The sequence below is a fragment of the Theobroma cacao genome, chromosome 9 (assembly GCF_053813885.1).
Source record: "Theobroma cacao isolate CCN51 chromosome 9, ASM5381388v1, whole genome shotgun sequence".
Classification (NCBI taxonomy): Eukaryota; Viridiplantae; Streptophyta; class Magnoliopsida; order Malvales; family Malvaceae; genus Theobroma; species Theobroma cacao.
The window spans coordinates 34952308-34967719 of NC_142647.1; the positions used below are offsets into that span (position 1 = coordinate 34952308).

At 30.8% G+C, this 15412-nt stretch overlaps 1 long non-coding RNA gene across 1 annotated transcript; it reads right to left on the reverse strand.

Moving 5' to 3' along the window:
* Nucleotides 1–2851: 2851 nt before the first annotated feature.
* Nucleotides 2852–4655, reverse strand: LOC148760890 (uncharacterized). The gene is made up of 3 exons (XR_016028250.1): nt 4579–4655; nt 3846–3929; nt 2852–2989 (listed from the first exon to the last, which is right to left on the reverse strand). It is a non-coding gene; the product is annotated as an uncharacterized LOC148760890 (long non-coding RNA).
* Between the last annotated feature and the right edge of the window lie 10757 nt (nt 4656–15412).

A 15412-nucleotide genomic window follows, 5' to 3' on the forward strand; every position in this document is an offset into this window, starting at 1 on the left:
TACACTTGTCTCACATATCCATAGCTTAGATAAAATTCTCAGACTTATCCAAAGTCTCGGTGGAGTAATTTTTGAAATTTACACTTTTGCCCCCGTAAAAGTGAAAAATTACATTTTTGCCCAAAAAAACTGAAAAATTGCCCATAGACATATTTTTCATCCCTTATACTCATACCATTCTCCAATTTGTCAAATTTGATCTAAATTCTCTCAAAATCTCAAATTTTGTCCGTTGGTGGTAAAATTACGATTTTGCCCCTACACTCCAGAAATCACCAGAATTAAACTTTTTCACTTCCTATCATTAAATTATACTCCAAATAGTTAATCTTGATCAAAAATTTCACTCCATGATAAATTTATTATCTTAGGTGGTAAAATAACGATTTTGCCCCTAAACATCTAAATTTTCAATTTTACCCCAAATGAACCCTCAAACTCCGAACAATCATTTTTTAGTCATTTCTTGACTATAAAATATTAAATTTCATCATACTATTCCTATTTGAACTAGTTCAAGGTTAAATCAACTCAAGTGTACCATTAGGTACAATACCGAGTTTCGTCTATTCTTAGGTGCTTTTCCTAGCGTAATAATATGCTACTCAGTGCATGTATGTCATGATATGTGTTTATAGGGTCAGGTTTTACAATTTTTTACAGCATTATTGATCCAGGATGGTCCAACTAGTCATGTCGAATATTAAAATTATTAGTAAATTTTTTGTTTACTATAGCATGAGTTTCAATAATTTTGATATTTATGCAGTACAAGCTAGAGAACAAAGTAGGTAATTTTTTCAACACACACTTCTTAACTGAGAAAATAAATGTAATATAGAGGTATTGTGTAACACCCGACCCTAAATTATCTGTGATATATCATTCACATGCTTTGGATAGCATGTTTGTATATTGAATTACCCCAAAAAACAAGTTAAATGACTGTATTGCCCCTAATGGTATGGTTCAGTTAAATAAGTCTTGAACTAATTTAAACAGAGAATCGAGGATGAATTTGAGAAAACTAAAACCCATGGATTGATTTAAAATGAGGATTCAGTGTTTGAGGTCTGATTTGGAGTTAATCCGAACTTTAAGTATTCTAGGGGCAAAATGGTAATTTATCACTTGAGGACGAATATGGAATTTTTTTTAAAAAAGGATTTTTTTAATCCCGTTTGATTAAGATTGATTATATTAGACTTATTGGAGTATAATTTGAGGGTTTGGCAATGAAAAAGTTTAATTTCGGTGATTTCTAGAGTGTAGGGGCAAAATCGTAATTTTACCATCCGCGGACAAAATTAGAGATTTTGAGAGAATTTAGATCAAATTTGACAAATTGAAGAATGGTATGAGTATAAGGGATGAAAAATATGTCTATGGGCAATTTTTCAGTTTTTGAGGCAAAAATGTAATTTTTAACTTTTACAGGGGTAAAAGTGTAAATTTCAAAAATTACTCCACCAAGACTTTGGATAAGTCTGAGAATTTTATCTAAGTTATGGATATGTGGGATAAGTGTATGGTGAAAATTTGGAAACAAATGGATGGCTAGAATTTAAGGAATTAATAAAACCTTAAAAAAATGAATAAAATAATATTATATTATTTTAGCCTTTAAAAAGGTCAAAATTTCCAGAATTCTCATCTTCTTCAAGCCGTCCAAACCAGGAGAGAAAAAGGGGAAAAGAAATAAGATCCCTAGCTGAAAAATTTGGAGAAAATCAAGAGAAATCAAGAAATCAAGCATTAAAAAGGTAAATTTCATTGATTTTCCTTGTGATTTTCACTACCCATGCATTTTTTTTCTCATTTCCATGCAAAATTAGAAAGTGGGTATGGACACCCATGCTGGCCAAACCTCCATGGATGAGTTCTGAGCTTGAGTTTTGGATGATTTTAATTGAATTAAGTGATTTTAGTTAGGTTATATTGAAATATAGCAAAAATAAGCTAGAGAAATAATTTTCTCCCATTGAAACCCATTATGCCGAATTTTTTAGGGGAATATTGGCTACTGATCTTGATGTTTATTTGATGAATTATGATGAATTATGAGCCTAGAAAAATAATGGAAATTTTCGGAGCAAAAATATGAATTTTTACCCACTAGGGGTATTTTCGTAATTTACTGTCGAGACTGATAATTTGCACCACACTGAGGGACATTAAGTCAATTTGGGCGCAATTGAGGTACAGAAACTGAAAAAAATTAATTTGGAGTTTAAACGGACGCGCATATCGATTTATCGGGTAAAAGACCGATATAGGTTAACACCGCGTTTAGGCAAAATTTAGACATTTTACACTTCATATCATGCATTAGTAGTATAAATTAGTTTATTTTGGTTTAGTACCAAAGTAGTAAATGTCACGACCCGAAACTCCCATCGAGCCCATGACAACCGCCGCGACGTCTCGATCGACATTCATTACCCGGAATGTCAACCGGAATCCCGCAAGGCTTTAATATCAGCTTCTCATTTCCTCTGTGGGTAATTGTTTCCAAATACCACATTCTAAAACATTTTAAACTGTTTCCAACTTAAACAAATAAAATAATAATTTTCGTCTCACAGGGGTATTTTGGTCATTTATCCCAAAAATCTCAAAATCATCTAAAAATATAGTATGTAAGTAGAAAACACATATTTCATAATCAAAAATAATTTTGGATGTCTAAAACATTCGTGTAAAATGGAATTATGACTGTCATAATAAAATAAAAATATTAAATAAAATATTCAATTTTCACATAAAACGATATTTTAAGAACACTGCATAAATAATTTTTATAGCACAAAAGCAAAATAAATTCTTACATACTATAATACAGATAACCAAAGTATAGAATTTAATTTACAGTGACACGTGGACCCACGAATGACCAAAAGTATCAAAAGAAATGAACCTACAGTCTTTGGATGTGGCAAGTTCAACTGTAATCCTCGCCGATATCAGTTATCTACAATCTATTCTGAGCCTGAAATTGGTGAAAAGGAGGGTGGTGAGATTATAAAATCTCAGTGAGTAAACAAACATCACTCAAAATATCTAAAGTCGAGTAAAATGAGACTATTAAAACATTTCATCAAACTGTAATTTATCATCTTTCAACTTATTTCAACCAAATGAAATCAATTTATTTAAAGCAAGTAATCAGTATGGCTTATGAATTTCTTAAAAAGCTTGGCTCATGCCAAAAATTATTATCATACTCAGTTATCTGGGATACCTTGGCCGAGGGTTATCCCAACTGAGTCTGCCAAGGCTATTAGAAAGTCATGTTTTTATTTTGAAAACATAGTCGTTCCTTGGCGTTGGCCGAGTTCCCCTTCACTTGGTGGTTTGGCGTGAAGTGAACTTTAAAGTTATACCTCGGGAGTTATTCTACTCGCCTCTCCAACTGAAGTAAAAATATAACAAGATTCCGTGCCCCTCTAATAGGCTAGTCCACAGAACCCAGCCCACTGCAGCAGGTTAAACCCACCATACAATAAAAATTTGATAGCATGACAGAGTTAATATATTACTACCCAACTACAAGGGTAAAATAAAGTAATTCATACAATTCATAAAAAACACAGCTCAGCCAGTCATGCCAATACAATAACATAAGCCATTAATTCAATTTTAAATTTACAACATATCAGTGGTCTCCAATTACTCTATTTTCAAAATTGTTTTTTCGTTTCAAAACAATTTATAAAATATTTTCATTTAAACTCATTTTGTTTACAAAACATAAAAATTTACCATTTGAACTCATTTTCATAAAATTTACCAAAACCGAATAAAAACATACTTTAGATAATTAAAATGATGGTAAGGTTACTCACCGTGTCTAGAGTGGGGATTTTCGAAATACTCAGACTACTGGTCCTCGGGTGCAATTCTCTTGCCTTTATCGGAGGACTCACCACCTTGACATAGTACAAAATCGAGAAATTCACCACATTGGTATTAAATTGAAATTAAACTAATTTAGACTACTAATGCTTGATATGGAATGCAAAAATGTCTAAATTTTTGCCTAAATGCGGTGTTAGCCTATTTCAGTCTTTTACTCGATAAATCGATATATGCGTCTGTTTAAACTCCAAATTAATTTTTTTCAGTTTCTATACCTCAATTGCACCCAAATTGACTTAATGTCCCTCAGTGTGGTGCAAATTATCAATCTCGATAGCAAATTACGAAAATACCCCTAGTGGGTAAAAATTTATATTTTTGCTCCAAAAATTCCCATTATTTTTCTAGGCTCATAATTCATCATTATTCATCATAATTCCTCAAATAAACATCAAGATCAGCAGCCAATATTCCCCTAGAAAATTTGGCATAATGGGTTTCAATGGGAGAAAATTATATCTCTAGCTTATTTTTGCTATATTTCAATATAACTTAACTAAAATCACTTAATTCAATTAAAATCAACCAAAAATCAAGCTCAAAACTCATCCATGGAGGTTTGGCCAGCATGGGTGTCCATACCCACTTTCTAATTTTGCATGGAAATGAGAAAAAAATGCATGGGTAGTGAAAATCACAAGGAAAATCAATGAAATTTACCTTTTCAATGCTTGATTTCTTGATTTCTCTTGATTTTCCCCAAATTTTCAGGTAGGGTTCTTATTTGTTTTTTTCCCCCTTTTCTCCCCTGGTTTGGACAGCTGAAGAAGATGAGAATTCTGGAATTTTTACCTTTTTAAAGGCTAAAATAATATAATATTATTTTATTTATTTTTTTAATGTTTTATTAATTCCTTAAATTCTAGCCATCCATTTGTTTCCAAATTTTCACCATACACTTGTCCCACATATCCATAGCTTAGATAAAATTCTCAGACTTATCCAAAGTCTTGGTGGAGTAATTTTTAAAATTTACACTTTTACCCCCGTAAAAGTCAAAAATTACATTTTTGCCTCAAAAACTGAAAAATTGCCCATAGACATATTTTTCATCCCTTATACTCATAGCATTCTCCAATTTGTCAAATTTGATCTAAATTCTCTCAAAATCTCAAATTTTGTCCGCGAGTGGTAAAATTATGATTTTGCCTCTACACTCTAGAAATCACTGGAATTAAACTTTTTCACTGCCAAACCCTCAAATTATACTCCAATAAGTCAAATGGGGCCAAACAAAAATTCTTTTCCAAAAATTCCCATTGTGTCCCTAGGTGGCAAATGATCATTTTGCCCCGAGACAGTAAAAGTTTCGGTTTGACTCCAAATTGATCATCGAACTCCAAATCACCATATTAAACCATTCTGGGACTTTAATATTCTTAATTTCATTTTAAATTTAAAAAATTGGAGAATGGTATGATTATAAGGGATGAAAAATATGTCTATGGGCAATTTTTCAGTTTTTTGGGCAAAAATATAATTTTTCACTTTTACGGGGGCAAAAGTGTAAATTTCAAAAATTACTCCACCGAGACTTTGGATGAGTCTGAGAATTTTATCTAAGCTATGAATATATGAGACAAGTGTATGGTGAAAATTTGGAAACAAATGGATGAAATTTTAAAAATGGGCCAATGGGAAAGTGACATGTGGCATTTTTTTAATGATATAATATTATTTTAATGAAAAGTCAGCCCATTTGAACCCAAATTTTAAGTGCTGGCCGGCCATAAGGAAGAACAAGAGAGGAAATAGAGAGGAAAGGAAGAAAAAAAAAAGAAAAACCAAAGAGAAACAAGAAAATTCAAAGGGAAATTCGCGATTTTCGACCGTTTACACGTCTAACGGTAAGATTTTTCGATTTTAGCTTGATTTCTACCTTTCCTATGCCTTTATTACCATTTAGCATGCTTGAGGAGAGAGATCAAAAAGTGATATCAAGGGCTGGACAAAATTCTAGGGGAGAGAAATTGAAATTTTTAGGTTTTGATTTTTAGTTAAATTGATAGTTTTAGTTAGTTAAATGTGTTTAGAAATTAAATTGGGCAAGAAATCATTAAATTTTCACAATACCCACTCTTGGCTGGATGCTCAATGCTGTACAATGATGATGAATTGATTTTATTCTAAGGAAAATGAAGAGAAAATGATGAAAAACGATTAAACGTGATAGAAAAATAAAGTAGAAAATTAACCGACTTAATGTCCCATTTTTGGCCGAATTTTTCAAGAAAGGGAGTGAGCTGATTTTGTTGTTTTTAGAAGGTTATTGGCTGATATTTAATGGTTAGAAATGTTGGAGAGAGAATGGGACGATTTAGAGCTAAAATGGAGCGCGTTAGCAATTTATCGAGCAAAGTGCCAAAAATAGGTTAATACCGCGTTTAAGCCGTTTTAGGCTATTGCATTTCATACCATGCATTAGTATAGGATTTAAGTTAATTATATAGTGATTTAGCATCAATGTGATGAATTGTGTAAATTTTTGTAATGTGTCTAGGAGGAGAGCCTTCCGGAAAAGGCAAAGAAATCGTACCCGACGAGTAGTGATCGGGGGGCTTAGAAAGCTTTTAGTTTGTACAAACGGTGAGTAAACTTATTATTATTGTAAATTATCTAGAGTTTATTTTAAATGCCCTTTATGTATTTTATGAAATGAGAATGAGATTAAAACGGGATTTTTGATGTTTTAGGAATAAATGTGACAAATAAAAATATATTGTATTGATTATGAAATTGAGTAATTGGAGGCTACAAATTGACTTGAAAAATATATATTTTCCTAGGAATGGCTTATGAGAAATGAGTATATGTGGCTATATTTTGTGAATGCATTGGGAAATTTATGTAAGTTTTTTTACTATGCAGGCTGGATAAATAAATAAAAGCCACGTTATACTGTCAAAATTTTATTAAAATTGGTGGGTTAGTCACTGCAGTGATGGGTTTCTGTGGACTGCCTATTAGAGGGGCACGGTAAACCCAGTTATATAGTTACTCCGATTGTAGAGGCGAGGAGTGTAACTCCTGGGGTAGTATTAGAGCTCACTTCACGTCGAACCCCCACGTGAATGTGTAACTCAGCCAACGCCAAGGAACGGCTGGTTTTTAAAAATAAAAATGTGTTTCACGTGTGAATATTTTAACACTCTTGGCGGACTCGGTTAGATGCCTCGGCCAAGGTATCCCCGAGGATTAGTTTTGGCTTGAGCCTTGTTTTAATAAAAGACATAAGCCTTAACAATTGTTTTAGTAAATTACAAATATTTTATGGTTTAAGAAATAAATTGAAAACATTATGAAATGGGTTGAAATTTATTGTTTAAACTTGCCTCCATTTTACTCGCCTTTAGATATTTATGATAATGTCTGTTTACTCATTGGGATTGCAAAATCTCACCCAACTCCTTTCCACCCATTTCAGGTTCAGTATAGACTGTAGATAGCTGATCTCATCGAGGACTACCATTGGATCTGCATTTTTCAAACCGTAGGTTCACAGTCCTCTTTACTTTTGTTTATTCGGGGGCCCTCTTGTTATTGTAAATTAAATTAAATATTTTGGCTTACTGTATTTCAGTATGTATAAATTTATTTAGCTTTTACGCTATAAAAATTATTCACGTATAACTCTATAAATATTGTTTTATAAGAAAATAGAATATTTTCATTAATATTTCTTTTATTTTCTTATTATATTCAAATAACCGTAATTTCGTTTTAAATGAAGATTTTAGACTTTTAAACTCATTTTGAATATGAATTATGTGTTTTGTACTTGTATATTACGTTTTAGCCAGTTTCAAAATTTTTGAGAAAAAAATGACCAAAATACCCCTGTGTGGCGAAAATTTTATTTTGATTTTTTTTGATCTAAAATAGTGTATATTCTCTAAAAACTAGATATTTAACAATGATTGCTCACATGAAAGGAAAGAAACTGATATGTAAGCCTTGCGGGGTTCCGGTTGGCATTCCGGATAATGAGTGTCAATCAGGGACGTTGCGGCGATTGTCATGGGCCTGAGGGAGGTGCCGGGTCGTGACACATATTGATTATTTGAATAAAGTGAATATTCGTGTTGTAAAAAAAAAAAACATGTTAGAATGAATTATTTTGATTGTCTCATTTTACTCGCCTTTAGATTATTTAGGTGATGTTTGCTTACTCACTAGGATTATTTAATCTCACCACCCTCATTTTCACCCATTACAGGCCCTAAGTAGTGTGTTGATAACTGAGTTGGTCGTGGACTACAGTTGGCTCTGCAACCTCACCAACAGTAGGTTCACTGTCTTTACTACTTTTGTTCATTTGTGGGCTCACGTGTCTCTGTAATTTAAGTTCATGCTTTGACTTACTGTATTACATTATGTGTAAATTTACTTTGCTTTCACGTTATAAAAACTATTTATTGTTATTTCTATAAATATTGCCTTTCAAGAAAATAGAATATTTTTATTGAATATTTATAATTTGATCAATTTTCGAAAGTCTTGGCAAAAAAAATACCCTTGTGAGGTGTAAATCGTTTTTCTATTGTAAAAAAAATAAAATAAAATACTCCTCTTAAAATATGATCTATGGAATGATTACTCACGGGGGAAATAAGAAAACTGGTACGAAAGCCTTACGATGTTTCAGTCGGTATTCGGGGTATGAATGCCTATCGAGACGTCGCGGCGGTTGTCACGGGCTCGATGGAAATTTTGAGTCGTGACATATTGAGTGTCTCTTTCATTCGTTGTCTCAACATAATACTCATTAAGACGAATATCTTTAAAACTTAAGAAATTTCTTTGAGACTTAGTGTGAAATACCCCATACTTTGATATGCTGATAAATAAAGTTGATCGAATGCAAATTGAGGTCAATTAAAATATTTAGAAGTGATAAAAGACGAAATGAGTAGTTTATGATAAAATATTCTGCAAGTGAGAAAATAACAATAAAATAATAATAATTTTATCGGAGGAGAATTTGTGAGATAAAAGGCGATTTGGAAGTCAAGTGAGGCATAATAAGGTATTTTGGGTACCAAGGAGACAAGATAAAATTTTTAGAATAAAATAATATTTTATTAATGAAATAATATTAAAATATTAATATTTAGCCGGATGTCAAAATCAGTCATCAAGAAGGATCATATGGTTGATTCAAGTGGGGGAGAAGATGACAAGCCCGACTCTATAAAAATAATTGTCATGACATACATGTGATGGATAGCATGTTTGCAAGCTAAGAGAGTCCCGAAAAAAATTTACAAAAGTCGGTATTATACCTAGACGTACAACAAAGTTGATTTAAACCTCGAACTAGATCAAATAGAGAATCTACGATGAAATTAAGAATTTTAAAGTCCTAGAATGGTTTAATATGGTGATTCGGAGTTTGAGGATCAATTTGGAGTCAAACCGGAATTTTCGCTATCCAAGGGCATAATGGTCATTTGCCACCTGGGGACAAAATGAAAATTTTTAGAAAAGATTTTTGGCCCCATTTGACTTATTGGAGTAAGATTTGAAGTTTAGAAGTGAAAAATTTTAATTTTAGTATAATTTGGAGTAAAAGGGTAAAATGGTAATTTTGCCATCTGGAATCGAAAATTTAATTTTTGAAAGGATTTTGATCAAATTTAATTATTTGGAGTGTGAAATGAGTATGAGGAGTGCAAATTATGCATTATGGCAAATTTTCAATTTTTGAGGCAAAAATGTAATTTTTGAAAAGTTCGGGGGCAAAAGTGTAATTTTGAAAAATTTACTCCACCAAAACTTTGGAAAAATCTGGAAATTTCACTTAAGACTTGGATAAGTCAAAGGGAATGCATGGTGGAAAAAGTAGGACAAGTGGATGGCTAGAAAAAAAAATGAATTAATAAAATATTTAAAATATGAATAAAATAATATTATTTCATTAAACAATAAAAAGGCATAAAAAAAATCAGCCCACCCATTCTTCTTCTTCAACATTCGGCCAAGCAAGAAACAAGAGAGAGAAAGGAGAAAATAAAACCCTAGCCAAGAAATTTAAAGGGAAAATAGGTGGAAATTCAAAAATCAAGTGAAAAAAGGTAACATTTCTTAAATTTGTCTTGTGCTTTACCTTTCCCATGCATTTCCCATCATTTTCCATGGTTGAATCATGTGATTTGAGGATGATTTCAATTATGGTCATATGGGTTTAGAGAGAGAAAGTTGTTAGATAAATTTGATTTTGAGCTATGTTAGTGTTTAGTGTTAGTGTAGCATGTTTATGAGTAAAACAACAAGAAAAATATTTATCTTCTCCATGAATTTCCCTAGGCCGAATCTAGCCAATGGTATGTGAGGATGAGGTTGACTTTATTTTAAGAGAATTGGGTGGAAAAATGATGAATTATGAGGTTGGAAATTAAATGGGAATTTTCGGTGCAATAAATTGAAATTTTTACCCACTAGGGGTAAAAGCGTAATTTATAGTCCGAACTGATAAATTGGACCAAATTCACAATCATTGAGGTATTGTGGATATAATTGGATAATTGAAATTGAAATAGATGGAATTGGAGTCGAATTGGGGATTTTAGGACTTTACACCATGTATAGGCGAGTTAGGTCGAACACCGCAATTAAGCGATTGTTTAAACATTTCAAATCCTATCTAGTGCATATGCATGGATAAGAGCCTGAAATAATTTATGATAAATTGACACAATTTATTGAATTTTGTGTCATAGATTATGGATAGGTGGTGAGTCAATTGTTTCGGATAAGAGACTGCACCCGAGGGCAGAAGATAGGAGTATTTCTACTCCTAATACTGTGAGTAAACTTATTATCGTCTTAATTATCTATAGTAGTTTTATACAATTGTGTGATTTTATAGAAAATGGGTTTAAATGGTAAATTGCTATGTTTTAAGAGAAATTGTGATTTTATAAATTTTCTGAAAAATCGAATATTGGTTTTGAAAATAGAATAATTGGAGACTGCTAGTTGGTGTTGCAAATTTATGGTTTTAAATTGAATGGCTTATGACAATATATGAGCATGAATGGCTAAACTGATTTTGGTGTTATAATTATTTATACTGTGTATTTAGCCTTGAGAGGCTAGGTTGCGATAAATTGCCATGTCATGCTAGAATAAATTTTATTGATTGGTGGATTATATATTAGTTATTTACTGCAGAGGGGGTTCCGTGGACCAGCCTATTAGAGGGGCACGGTAAACTCCATTATATTATTACCTCGAATGGAGAGGCGCGTAGGGTATCTCCTGGGGTATAGCTTAGGGTTCACTTCACGCCAAACCACCACGTGAAGGGGAACTCAGCCAACGCCAAGGAACGGCTGTATTTTTCTCAAACTAAAAATATATTTTAAGTGTATATGAAATTTTAACAGCCTTGGCGGACTCGGTTGGATGCCCTGCGCAAGGTATCACCGAGTATGAGTTTTGGCACGAGCCAAAGTTTTAAGAAATTCATAAGCCAAGTTGATTACTCGATTTTTTATGGATTGATTTTATTTGGTTGAAATGAGTTGAAAGGTAATGAAATTACAGTATGATGATTTATTTTAATTGTCTCCATTTACTCGACTTTAGATAGTTTAGATGGTATCTACTTACTCACTGGGATTTTATAATCTCACGACCCTCATTTCCTCACATTTCAGGCTCGGGGAATTCCATAGTTAGCTGACTTTGACAAGGACCTTCATTTGGACTCAAATCGATAAAAGCTGTAGGTTTCCAGCTTCCGATGCATTTTGGATAGATGTGGGCCCACGTGTCACTGTAAAAGAAATTTTATGCTTTGGTTATTTGCTTTATAGTATATATGAATATAATTAACTTTTACGCTATAAGAATTATGTATCGATAGTTTTACGAAAATTATTTTACAAGAAAATAGTTATTTTATTGAATATTTTTATTATATTCAAATGGTCAAATTTTCACTTCAAATGAACGTTTTAGATACTCAATTTGTATTTAAATCATTAAATATATATTTTTTGCTTACCTACTACATTTTTAGCAAGTTTTGAGATTTTTGACAAAAATGACGAAAATGCCCCTATGAGCCGGAAAACAATATGTTATGTTCTGATTTGGAAATGATTTGTAATCCTTCGAATTTTGATATTTGATAACTATTGCTCACCGGGAAAGTGCAGAAGCTGATACGAGAGCCTTGCGGGGTTTCGATCGGCATTCGGGGTGAAGAATGTCTGTCGAGGTCTCGCGACGGTTGTCACGGGCCCGATTAGGAGTTCCGGGTCGTGACATAGTGGAAAATAATGCATCCTCTATTATGAACTTTGTTCCTTTAGATAATAAATATTGACTTTTCTAGAGCCTTCAATTAATCTTGTAGTATCAGATAAATATCAATATTTGTCTCCAATAAAATAAGATATATATATAGTAAGAAACTTACAAGTTAATATAAGAGAACATTCAATACAGAATTAAAACACATAATAAGAACATAATATTTAAATAGAATGAAAACATATAAAAGCATCTTCATAATAGAATTGTACTACTAAAATATACCAACAAATTATTAAGAAATTTCATTTTTGGATATTTCCATTACCAATCAAATGATCAATTCCTCCTTCATAATGGACAAGAAAATTAATAACATCTTAATGTGTTATATCAATTTGGCCATGGTTAAAATCATTTTGAACAAAATTTGAGTCAGTTTTCTTTCTTTTAGGTTTCAATGATACTTTATAAAATTCAATAAGATATTTCAATGTACAATAGGTACATGACCCTTGACCTTTCATACCACATTGATGACAAGACATTTTCCATATTCTCTTTTATTTTGTCCAATTTTATCTTTTTATTGTATTTCTTTATTATTCATCCACTCCTAGTGGTTAAAAGTATTCACCCAATCCTAGTTAGTTAAAAGTATTCATCCAGTCCTAGCAGATTATAAGTATTATTATTAGAAAAATGATTAGTGTAACCACTACAATTGTAATAATTATGATGACCTTTTCCACATCTATAACTATAATTATTAAATGATATCACATTCACTTTAGGTAATGGATGGGGTTCATGATTTTCATTAGTAGCTCATTATTTTGCTCAACCAGAAAAAGACATGAAATCCAAAATAAAATGTATTTTTAGATTACTCAAAGTACAATATTTGTCACTTGTTACAAAATAGATATCATATAAATTCAAATATCATATAAAATCAATTTCATTTGTTCAATTCAAAATATCTAATGCAAAATCTCATAGTGTCAAAGATAGATTTACATTTACAAAGCATAATCATATTTGAAATTCCAAGCAAAGAAATCATGCATTGAGCAAATCATATTCCAATACTAGAACAAAGATATATTTATTTTCTTGCTCAATTCGATTTAATAAATCAAGGAATAAAATATGATACATACTACATGATAAAAATTCACATTCCAATTTAATAAACTAAGGGACAAAATATAATATATACTAAATGATAATAAGTTCAAATTAAGGCTAATTTTTGGATAATGAAAACACCAAAGAGATATTAAGTTACTTACCTGATTTGCTAAAACCAAAAATGAAAGACCAACCATTGAAATGCTTTTTGAAACTTGAAAGAATCGAAGTTTTAACTTTGAGATGATGTTAAAAACTAAATGATATCAAAGCTTAAGAGATTAGAGGATCGTGTTGATAACTGGCTATAAAATATAACTTGAATAAACAACAATAAAAGAAAATTATTAATAGAATAAGAAGATTTTATTTGAGTATATATTTATCAATGAAGCGAAGGGTTTGTTTATAGACTAATTATCTTTTAAATCCTAATTTTAATCTAATTCAATTTATATTCAAATCTAAATATAAATAATCAAATATAAGAGTTCAAATCAGATTACATTTCTTGTGTCTGACATATTATGTTGTTTGACTTGATCTAAACTTCTTAAATTATTATATAATAGATATTCACACATATATTCATAATAGTTAACGATTATTAGTTAGATTCTTTTTGCAATATTAGAAATTTGTGAAAGGTAAAGTGGGGACAAACAAAAGTTGCAATAATGAACTCTCTAAAAAATTGGGCCAACTCTTAATTTGCCTATTGAGAAAGACTTGATTCCGATCTCTATGTTTCTAAATAGCACACGATGGTCCCCAAGTTCCACGCAGGCCTACTAGGTGTCGAGTACTTTTGCTATCGGCATCCTACTCATTGAGGGTTTGCAAGCACACCTGATACCTACTTTGTAGGCAGGGGTGGAGTGTCCCTTTGTAATGGGGGGGCCATGGCCCCCCAAAATTTTTGAAATTTTTTATATATAATATATTTTTTAATGATTTTTTAAAATAATTTTTATTAAATAATTAATATAATTAAAAATATAATAAAATGACCTTACAAACCTATTCAATTTTACTCAAATTTTTTTTTTAAATTTCTCCACCCATCTTTCTCTCTTTTCTTTCTTAACCTTGTATTGTGAAATTATAAAAAAGTAAAGTTTTTATTTATATTATTATTATTATTATTATTATTATTTATTTTTTTCAATTATATTCTATTTGCTCATATATTTTAAGTTTCTATAGTTTTTCTTTTTTAAAATTTTATGAATCATCAACTACATTTTTTTTTTGTTATATAGGTTATAACTCCTTCTTGTCATAGTTTTTTTTTCTGTTATATGGATTTTATTTTTAATTATTTTAATTTTAAATATTAAAAAATTATTGTATATATAATTCTCAAATATAAGTTCTAGTGTTGCATTATTGGTTGTTGTTTAAAATTTCACTAATATATTATTTTTTATTAATCCTAATTATATAAAAAAAATTATCTTAAGCATATGTTTTTAATGTGTTTTACGTTTTATATTTAGTTGAAAGAAAATTATCTTCAGTATAAGAGTGAATTATTAATTCTGTATATCATATTTAACTATTTATATTTTATACATTATAGTTTAATATTTAGTATTACAAACTTAAATATAATAAAATAAGAATATTAGATGTTTACTACATTAATTTTTTAGCCGTTTATATTGAGAAAGTCAATACTTCGAAACAAAATAGATGATAAGTTTTTCACAAATAATTTAATTATTTATATTAAAAAAGATATTACCATCGTCGAACAAAACTTTCTTAGAGTACTATTATAAGTTTTTTTCTTTGTATTTCTTTTGATTTACATGTTATATAAAATTATTGTCTATTATAAATCTTTTGATTATTAATGGTTAAGTTCAATATATTAGTTTTAAAAATTTTTAACTTTTATTCTTCTTACCCTTTGACCTTCCAAATAAAAATTAGCTAATTCTGCCCAAGAGCTCATAAAGTCCATTGTGAACTCCCACCCGTCCGGATTGTTGGGACCCAAACCCAAAGCCGAAAAATCCACCATATGGTCCACATTTAGGTGTTGCCACACTCCAATATTTATTCTTCTATAATTGTCATGGAAAATGTCCCC